Source organism: Triticum urartu, chromosome 4 (genome assembly GCF_003073215.2).
Source record: "Triticum urartu cultivar G1812 chromosome 4, Tu2.1, whole genome shotgun sequence".
NCBI classification, from domain to species: Eukaryota; Viridiplantae; Streptophyta; class Magnoliopsida; order Poales; family Poaceae; genus Triticum; species Triticum urartu.
The window spans coordinates 584,365,946-584,377,276 of record NC_053025.1 but is presented as its reverse complement, the minus strand read 5'-3'; positions in this window follow the sequence as shown (position 1 = coordinate 584,377,276).

Sequence of the window (11,331 nt, the reverse complement as noted above, 5' to 3'; positions counted from 1 at the left end):
GGGATCTGGATACCCATGTTGGCTCCCACATGCTCCACGATGATTTCATCGGATGAACCACGATGTCGAGGATTCAATCAACCCCGTATGCAATTCCCTTTGTCAATCGATATGTTACTTGCCCGAGATTCGATCGTCGGTATCCCAATACCTCGTTCAATCTCGTTACCGGCAAGTCACTTTACTCGTACCGTAATGCATGATCCCGTGACCAGACACTTGGTCACTTTGAGCTCATTATGATGATGCATTACCGAGTGGGCCCAGTGATACCTCTCCGTCATACGGAGTGACAAATCCCAGTCTTGATCCATGTCAACCCAACAGACACTTTCAGAGATACCCGTAGTATACCTTTATAGTCACCGAGTTACGTTGTGACATTTGGTATACCCAAAGCACTCCTACGATACCCGGGAGTTACACGATCTCATGGTCTAAGGAAAAGATACTTTGACATTGGAAAACTCTAGCAAACGAACTATACGATCTTGTGCTATGTTTAGGATTGGGTCTTGTCCATCACATCATTCTCCTAATGATGTGATCTCGTTATCAATGACATCCAATGTCCATAGTCAGGAAACCATGACTATCTATTGATCAACGAGCTAGTCAACTAGAGGCTTACTAGGGACATGTTGGTGTCTGTTATTCACACATGTATTACGATTTCCGGATAACACAATTATAGCATGAATAAAGACAATTATCATGAACAAGGAAATATAATAATAATGCTTTTATTATTGCCTCTAGGGCATATTTCCAACAATGTACGCGCAGCACGAACACCGCCACTTGGTAGGGTCTGGGACGGAGGCCGAATTGCTAGTCGAGCTCTTGATAAGCTGGGCTATCTTGCTGCGGAGTAGTCCGGACTTGTTTGACAGTGTCCGGGAGCTCGGCCACCGGATTGAGGTTCTGCTTGAAGAGGCCGCTCTATACTTCTGCTGCTAAAGTAGTGGTGTGCTCCTTGGTACGGAGGGAGCGTTCCGTGTTTCCATTGACTGTTATGACGCCGCGTGGTCCGGGCATCTTGAGCTTGAGATAAGCATAGTGTAGCACCGCGTTGAATCGAGCAAATGCGGTTCGTCCCAGCAGTGTGTGATAGCCACTACAGAAAGGGACAATATCGAAGATCAACTCTTCTCTTCGGAAGTTGTCCGGGGATCCGAAGACAACCTCTAGTGTGACTGAGCCCGTACAGCGGGCCTCTACACCTGGTATGACTCCTTTAAAGGTAGTCTTTGTGGGCTTGATCCTTGAGGAATTAATCCCATTTTGCACACTGTATCCTGATAGAGCAGGTTCGGGCTGCTGCCACCATCCATGAGGGCTCGCGTGAAATGGAATCCGTCAATGATTGGGTCAAGGACCAGTGCGGCAGACCCGCCATGACGGATACTGGTCGGATGGTCCCTGCGATCGAAAGTGATCGGGCAGGAAGACCATGGGTTGAACTTTGGGACGACTGGCTCCATCGCGTAGACGTCCCTGAGCGCGCGTTTGCGCTCCCTCTTGGGGATATGGGTAGCGTATATCATGTTCACTGTTTTAACTTGGGGGGGACTTCTTTTGTCCCCCTGTGTTCGGCGGATGGGACTCCTCGTCATCGTCCTTGCTTTGCGACCCCTTCTCCTCGTTCTCGGCATTTAATTTGCTGACTTGTTTAAAAACCCAACAGTCCCTGTTGGTATGATTGGCTGGTTTGTCTGGGGTGCCATTGATCTGGCATGGACGATCAAGTATGCGGTCCAAGCTAGATGGGCCCAGATTGTTTCTTTTATATGGCTTCTTCTGCTGGCCGGACTTGGAGCCACTGAATCTGGCGTTGACCGTTGTGTCGTCGGTATTGTCACCGTTGCTTTGACGCTTGTGTCTGTTGCATCGGGGCTTGCCGTTGCTGATTTTGGTCTCAGAGGTGCCATCCTCGCTTGCAGTGTTTTTGCTACGGGCTAGACAACTGTCCTCGCCTGCGCAAAAACGGGTCATGAGTGCCGTGAGGGCTGCCATGGACTTTGGCTTTTCTTGGCCGAGGTGACGGGCGAGCCATTCGTCGTGGATGCTATGCTTAAAGGCCGCTAGGGCTTCGGCATCCGAACAGTCGACGATCTGGTTCTTTTTAGTTAGGAACCTGGTCTAGAATTTCCTGGCTGACTCTCCGAGCTGTTGAACTATGTGACTTAAGTCATCAGCATCCGGAGGTCGTACGTATGTACCTTGGAAGTTATCGCAGAAGGTGTCTTCCAAGTCCTCCCAGCTGCCAATAGAGTTTTCAGGCAGACTGTTTAACCAGTGTCGAGCTGAACCTTTGAGTTTTAGCGGGAGGTATTTGATGGTGTGAAGGTCATCACCGCGGGCCAGATGAATAGGAGAAGAAAATCTTCAATCCATACCGCGGGATATGTTGTTCCATCGTATGATTCGATGTTCATGGGTTTAAACCCTTTAGGGAATTCATGCCCCATTACTTCATCAGTGAAGCAAAGAGGGTGTGCGGCGCCTCTATATCGGGCCATATCGTGATGTACCTCAGATGGAGTCCGTCTGCGGCATTTGGACGGGGCGTGATTAGGCTTGTCACGTCTGAATAGATAGCCGTCATCGTGTGTCGGGGCATGCCCCCGTGATCCATAGATTGATCTGGTATGTCCTGCTCTACTGTCCAGGTCCTACCGAAGGTCGTATATATATGCCCGAGTTGTTTTATCCCTGCCTTTACAGCGAGGTACTACGAGCTGGTGTTCGTCTTGGGTTGCTGCTTTGTCCCGACCACGCAGTGGTTGGTCAGCCGTATAGTGCGCTGATGGTACGGGCTCCAACGCCTCGTCATCGAATTGAGGTAGTAATTTGCGCTTTGGGTAACTTTTGAGTGGTCGCTCGAGGCCGTATTCCTCCGCTGCCAAGACGTCAGTCCATCTATCATTGAGCAGATCTTGATCAGCTTGAAGCTATTGCTGCTTCTTTTTCAGGCTCCTTAAAGTGGCTATTAGCTGACGCTTAAAGCGCTCCTGCTCGAGAGGATCCTCAGGCACGATAAAATCCTCGTTGTTGAGGCTCACCTCATCCTCGGAGAGTGGAAGATAATTACTGTCCTCCGAGTCTTTGTGCACGGCCTGTTCATCAGGGCTGAGTCACCCATCTTCCCGTTTGTCCTGTTCGGAAGTTGGCTCAACGGGGTCTTCATTCTGTCCGGCATCGTCTAGAGTATTGTTTTCTCCTGTGCCGTTATTGCTGTCTTTTTCACGGCGTGACTTAGAGCGGCGACGCTGTCGTTAGCGCTTTGGCTGTATCTCAGGAGGTTTATCTTCCACGGGGTCTTCTTTGTCATCGCTGTTAACTTCATTGGGTGTGTCCACCATGTATACGTCATAGGAGGAGGTGGCCGTCCAATGCCCAGTAAATGGCGGGTGTTGGGCCTGCTCCTCTTCGGCATCATCGTCCATACCGTCGATGTCTCCGGAGTCGTAGTCGAGCATGTCGGTTAGATCTTCGACAGTGGCTATTAAGTGGGAGGTGGGTGGGAAGCGAAATTCCCCGTCATCAGCCCCCAGTTCAAACCGGATATAATTTGGTTGTGAGTCCCCTGCTAAAGAGAGGGTTTTTAATGATTTTAGCACATCGCCTAAAGGTGAGTGCTGGAAGATGTCCGCGGAACTGAATTCGATGATCGGCGCCTAGTAAGGCTTGGCGGACGCGGATGCACGTAGTTCAAAACCAGTGGTCAGAGATGAATCCGGGGGTCCGGTGACGCAGACCCCGCTCGAGGTTGGGTCTGTGTGCGTCTCCAACACTGCTGAGTCTACGGCTTCCGTGGTGGGGTTAAGCTTCCTGTCTTCAGATGGCACAAGCTGCTCCGGATCTAGGGCCAGAGCGCTTACAAGCGTGATCTCCTGGGCATGGTCCGATGACAGATTTAGGTCATGTTCATCGCGATGGCAGGGAGCGGCTGCCATGGGCTCAAATCCGTCGAAGATCAAGTCTCCGCGGATATCAGCGACGTAGTTCAAGCTTCCAAACCTGACCTGGCGGCCAGGGGCGTAGCTGTCGATCTGCTCTAGATGGCCAAGCGAGTTGGCCCGCAGTGCGAAGCCTCCGAATATGAAGATCTGGCCAGGGAGAAAGACATCCCCTCGGGCAGCGTTGCTGTAGATGATGGATGGAGCCATCGAACCTTCTGATGACAGCATAGTGGAACTCTCAATGAAATCACCAATGTCGGTGTCAAAACCAGCGGATCTCGGGTAGGGGGTGCCGAACTGTTCGTCTAAGGTTGATGGTAACAGGACACAGGGAACACGATGTTTACCCAAGTTTGGGCCCTCCCTATGGAGGTAATACCCTACTTCCTGCTTGATTGATCTTGATGAATATGAGTATTACAAGAGTTGATCTACCTCGAGAACGTAATGGCTAAAACCCTAGAAGTCTAGCCTATGTGATTATGACTGTCTCCGCCTCTGCGGACTAAAACCCTCCGGTTTATATAGACACCGGAGGGGACTAGGGTTATAGAAAGTCGGTTACAGAGAAAGGAATCTTCATATCCGAACGCCAAACTTGCCATCCACACCAAGGAGAGTCCCATCCGGACACGGGTGAGAGTCTTCGGTCTTGTGTCTTCATATCCCATCAGTCTGGCCCATGTCCAACAGGCCGGACGCCCGAGGACCCCTTAGTCCAGGACTCCCTCAGTGACACGTACCAGTGTTGAAACTTTTTCACATAAGCATCGCAACCCCAAACTTTAAGAAATGACAGCTTAGGTTTCTTGCCAAACCATAGTTCATACTGTGTCGTCTCAATGGATTTAGATGGTGCCCTATTCAAAGTGAATAAAGTTGTCTCTAATGCATAAGCTCAAAACGATAGCGGTAAATCGGTAAGAGACATCATAGATCGCACCATATCTAATAAAGTACGGTTACGACGTTCGGACACACCATTACGCTATGGTGTTCTAGGTGGCGTGAGTTGTGAAACTATTCCACATTGTTTTAAATGAAGGCCAAACTCGTAACTCAAATATTTGCCTCCGTGATCATATTGTAGAACCTTTATTTTCTTGTTACGATAATTCTCTACTTCACTCTGAAATTCTTTGAAATTTTCAAATGTTTTAGACTTGTGTTTCATCAAGTAGATATATGTAACATCCCAAAATTCTAAATTTTGGAATGTTATATTAAACAAATAGTTTTGATTGTTTGTTTGATTGTGGTGTGGTGCTTGTGTGAAATTGAGTGAAATTTGAAACTTTTTGAAAGTTGAATGAGAGGGAATGGATGACTTTCCCAAACTTTCACCTTACATTTATGATCTCCATAAATTCAAATTCATTTCATCACAAAACCCTAGAGTGAAGATGATATGACTTCTTCCATTTAAATAAATGAAAAGGGTTTTGAAAAGATTGGAATTCCATTTGTAAATATTTCAAATTCAGCAACTTTATGCAACTCAATGAGTTTCATGAGAGAAGATAAAATGACTTCTTAAAATGCTAAGAAAGAGAGTTGGAAGTTTCAAAGAATCAAATTGAAAGTCCCTTTGAAGTTATTTTCAAATCCACTTTCAATTTGGAGTTATTTGGTTTTATTCAAATTATTTTTCTCCAAAAATAAAATATATGGAAAATAGGGCAAAATGATTCCCTACAGTAGAAAAGTATAGAAAAATGAGTTTGAAATCATTTTGGTATTTTTAAAAAAAATTATTTGGTTTTTAAATGAACCACTAGTATTGTTCACTTTATTTAAATTTTTGGGTAATTTATTTGCCACTGAAAATATGTTCACAATTTAGGAAATAGTTTTCTAAAAATTTTGATATATAATATTCCTATATAAAATTTTATTTTATTTTTGTTATTCAGGTTTTTTTTATTTGAAAAAATTTTGTGTACGCCGTAATTATATGTCGCCCACATGCGCAGCGTAGTGGCAACGATGCCCCACTTTTTTCCCTACATGGGTCAGGCTCAGCCGGCAATTTCCTTCTCAGTTTTTTTCTTGTTCTTTTTCCTTTGGCCGAATAAAAAAACTGCAGCGTGCCACCCGTGGTGCCTTTTAGCTCATGCGATTCCCTTTGTTTTATTTGTTCGTCTACGTTTAGTCCCATATTGTCTAACCTTTACCCCATAAACTTTCTTTCCACCTATAAATATAGACCCATAGAGCCTCCAAAAATCATCTGATTCGATTTAGATCAATATTTTTGTTTGACTAGATTCACTAAAAAAATATTTTTCCTTTCCGGCTGGGATTCTGAAAATCGTCTCTTCTCTCCAAAGTCGTCTTTTCTCTACCTTATAAAGGTATCTTTCTTCGTAATTTTATATATATACTTACTTAGCTTATTATTTATAGATTGTACGGTAGAATAATTAGATTACCAATTAGTCTCTGTATTTATATATTAGACCTAGAATTCTTTTAGCCGTGACTATTTTTCTTCCGTAAAACAGCTTAACCCTGATTTTTTAAATAGTCATAACTTTTTACTCGTTCATCCAAATTAGATAAAACCAACGCCTACATTTTTGTCTTGATTCCACCTATCTAGTGAATCTATCAAATAAACTTTTTGTAACTTTCAAATTAATATTTAAACTTCTTTTGATCATATCTTTTTATCCGTAACTCAGTTTTCAATAAACCCAACTGCGTCGGATTCGTATTGAAGTAATCTTTATGTCCGCACGATTAGTGTCATCTTTCCAACATATAATTTTGACCTTAGCTAGTTACTCTACTAGTCCACCAAAGAGTTGGTACACAACATTCTAAACAGATTCAATGTTATGTTGAATTACTTGATCCGATATTTTTAATATAATAATTCATTTTCCTACATTTTCATACTGATTTCCTACATCTAGTGGCATCATTAGTTTCAACTTTTGATCTTTTCAAATTTGAAGCCGAAGCTTCACTTGGTCATATCTAGTAAACTGTAGCGCTTTTTCAAATTGAATCCCTATGCGTAATCTAACATCTTGAGCCATCACCACACTTTTTCACCGAAATTAGGATCTGATCTTGCAAAATAATTTGATTTGGTTCTTTTGGAGTTTTGGCAATCTTCCTTTGCATTTTCTTTTGGGTCTTTGAGTGATTGCTTATGTGTGGATAAAATTGATTGCTTACGATAGACTAATCGGAGTGTGACGAGTAAAACTATCTGGAATTATGAGTGCGAAGAATCTTCATCAACAGTACAAGGCAAGTTCACACCTTGATCATACTTTTCTATACCCAGTTTTTACTATGCATTAGTTCACCCTTACAAATTTGCACGAGTAGGATTGGGAATTGGGCTTTGCTATGTAGTTCATGAGGTAGGAACCCATGATCCTTCAAACACCCCGGGAATATACGTTATGCTACATATTGCTTAGCCATGCTCGTAGACGGGGATTGGTACGTGAGATTCATGAAAGTTGTGAGAGTAATAATAATTAAGGGTAACTTAAGGTGGCAACATTAACACACGGGTGGAATGGTTGGGGCACCCTGGAGAAACCAGTGGCTTGCACGGGCCCCTGGAGAAACCAGTGCTTGCCCAAGGGAATCCCGGAGTACCCGTGTGATTACCTATGGAATGCCACCCAGGCTCAAAGGGATCATACGATATTTCATACCTAGAAACTTCCGTGCACAGCCGCAAGGCATATTGGGCTCTGGCATAGTTGAGTAAGTTTTGGGAAACCTTTTCGTGATAGGCTAGCAGATGTAGGGGAATTGTAGGTGTATTGGCATATGTATCGGTTAAGGGGACCTCTTCAGAAAGACTATGTCTCGATCATCCAGTTCTCAAACATCGGGCAGTGCGAGGAATTCAACGGAGGAGATCAAGTTTTGTGGGGGAAAGTGTGCAAACCTCTACAGAGTGTACAAACTAATCATGATTAGCGGTGTCCCCGGTTATGGACAACTTGAGTATCTAGAAGTGAATTATTGGTTGATATCATCACTTTACTTAATTAATGAATTGGGTTATTAATATCTTGGCAATTTTGGGATTGAGTTGGAGGAACCGTCTCAATAATGGCATGAACTTTGTAGTAATAAAATTTTATTCCTTTGTTGTAGGGAAAAATTAGCTTTATGCAAAAATTAAACTTAGAGCCTCCACCAGCCAAATATGCATATAGAGATAGACATTTTCATTTTTATTCTATGGGGTGAAATTGCCAGTACATTCAATGTACTGACCTACATGCCTGCAACGTCTCATGTTGCGGGAATTTAACGACGAGTAAGTGATACGATAGGGTTACGATGTCTACACTCAACTTTACTGTTGGTGTTGTTGGGACTCCACAATTTTGATGTTACTTCTGCTATATGGATTGAGGTAATAGTATTTACGTTACCTTTTACATGTGATTGCACTCTGTTATAAATCCTCGAGTACTATGTGTGTCAGCATACCGATCCAGGGATGACACTTAAGCACAGAGATTTCGATCCATTCCGGTCGGGTCGCTACAATATACCCATATCTTCTCAAATCATCTGTGAAGGTCAGAAAATAACGATATCTGCCGCGTGCCTCAACACTCATTGGATCGCATACATCGGTATGTATTATTTCCAATAAGTCATTGGCACGCTCCATTGTTCCAGAGAACAGAGTTTTAGTCATCTTGCCCATGAGTCATGGTTCGCAAGTACCAAATGATTCATAATCAAGTGATTCCAAAAGTCCATCTACATGGAGTTTCTTCATGTGCTTTACACCAATATGACCTAAACGGCAGTGCCACAAATATGTTGCACTTATCCCTATCAACTTTGCATATTTTGGCATCAATATTATGAATATGTGTATCACTACGATCGAGATTCAATAAACCATTTACATTGGGTGTATGACCATACAAGGTTTTATTCATGTAAACAAAAACAACAATTATTCTCTGACTTAAATGAATAACCGTATTGCAATAAACATGATCCAATCATATTCATGCTCAACGCAAACACCAAATAACATTTATTTAGGTCCAACACTAACCCCAGAGGTACAGGGAGTGTGCGATGGTAATCTTATCAACTTTGGAATCACTTCTAACACACATCATCACCTCGCCCTTAACTAGTCTCTATTCATTCTGTAACTCCTATTTCGAGTTACTAATCTTAGCAACTGAACTGGTATCAATTACCCTGGGGTTACAATGAACACTAGTAAAATACACATCAATAACATGTATGTCAAATGTACTTTTTTCACTTTGCCATCCTTCTTATCTGCCAAGTATTTGGGGTAGTTCCGCTTCCAATGACCATTCCCTTTATAGTAGAAGCACTCAGTTTCAGGCTTAGGTCTAGATTTGGGCTTCTTCACGGGAGTGGCAACTTTCTTGTCATTCTTCTTGAAGTTCCCTTTCTTTTCCTTTGCCCTTTTTATTGAAACTAGTGGTCTTGTGAACCATCAACACTTGATGCTTTTTCTTGATTTCTACCTTCGACGATTTCAGCATTGCGAAGAGCTCGAGAATCGTTTTCGCCATCCCTTGCATATTATAGTTTATCACGGAGTTCCAGTAGCTTGGTGATAGTGACTAGAGAACTCTGTCAATCACTATCTTATCTGGAAGATTAACTCCCACTTGATTCAAGCGATTGTATTATCCAGACATTCTGAGTACATGCTCACTGGCTGAACCATTCTCCTCCATCTTATAGGCAAAGTACTTGTCAGAGGTCTCATACCTCTTGACATGGGCATGAGTCTGAAATACCAATTTCAACTCTTGGAACATCTTATATGCTCCGTGGCATTCAAAACGTTTTTGAAGTCCCGGTTCTAAGCCGTAAAGCATGGTGCACTAAACTATTAATAAGTCATCATACCAAGCTTGTCAAACGTTCATAACGTCTGTATCTTCTCCTGCAATAGGTCTGTCACCTAGCAGTGCATCAAGGACATAATTCTTCTGTGCATCAACGAGCATAATCCTCAGATCACGGACCCAGTCCGCATCATTACTACTATCATCTTTCAACTTAGTTTTTCTCTAGGAACATATCAAAAACATGGGGGAGCTACAACGCGAGCTATTGATCTACAACATAGATATGCAAATACTATCAGGACTAAGTTCATGATAAATTAAGTTCAATTAATCATATTACTTAAGAACTCCCACTTAGATAGACATCCCTCGAGTCATCTAAATGATCACGTGATCCATATCAACTAAACCATGGCTGATCATCACATGAAATGGAGTAGTTTTCAATGGTGAACATCTCTATGTTGATCATATCTACTATATGATTCACGTTCGACCTTTCGGTCTCCAGTGTTTCGAGGCCATGTCTGTACATGCTAGGCTCGTCAAGTTTAACCCGAATATTCTGCATGTGCAAAATTGTCTTGCACCCGTTGTATGTGAACGTAGAGCTTATCACACCCAATCATCACGTGGTGTCTTGGCACGACGAACTATCACAGCGGTGCATACTCAGGGAGAACACTTATACCTTGAAATTTTAGTAAGGGATCGTATTATAATGCTACCGTCGTACTAAGTAAAATAAGATGCATAAAAGATAAACATCACATGCAATCAAAATATGTGACATGATATAGCCATCATCATCTTGTGCCATTGATCTCCATCTCTAAAGCACCGTCATGATCTCCATCGTCACAGGCTTGACACCTTGATCTCCATCGTAGCATCATGGTCGTCTCGACAACTATTGCTTCTACAACTATCGCTAACGCATAGTGATAAAGTAAAGCAATTACATGGTGTTTGCATTTCATACAATAAAGCGACAATCATAAGGCTCCTGCCATTTGTCAATAACTTTTAGAAAACATGATCATATCATACAATAACTTATGTCACATCATGTCTTGACCATATCACATCACAACATGCCCTGCAAAAACAAGTTAGACGTCCTCTACTTTGTTGTTGCAAGTTTTACGTGGCTACTACGGGATTCTAGCAAGAACCGTTCTTACCGAAGCATCAAAACCACAACGGTGATTTATCAAGTTTGTTGTTTTAACCTTCAACAAGGACCGGCCGTAGTCAAATTTGATTCAACTAAAGTTGGAGAAACAGACACCCGCCAGCAACCTTTATGCAAAACTAGTTGCATGTCTGTCGGTGGAACCGGTCTCATGAAAGTGGTCATGTAAGGTTGGTTTAGGCCACTTCATCCAACAATATCGCCGAATCAAAATAAGACATTGGTGGTAAGCAGTATGATGATCACCGCTCACAACTCTTTGTGTTCTACTCGTGCATATCATCCACGCATAGACCTGGCTCGGATGCCACGGTTGGGGAACGTAGCA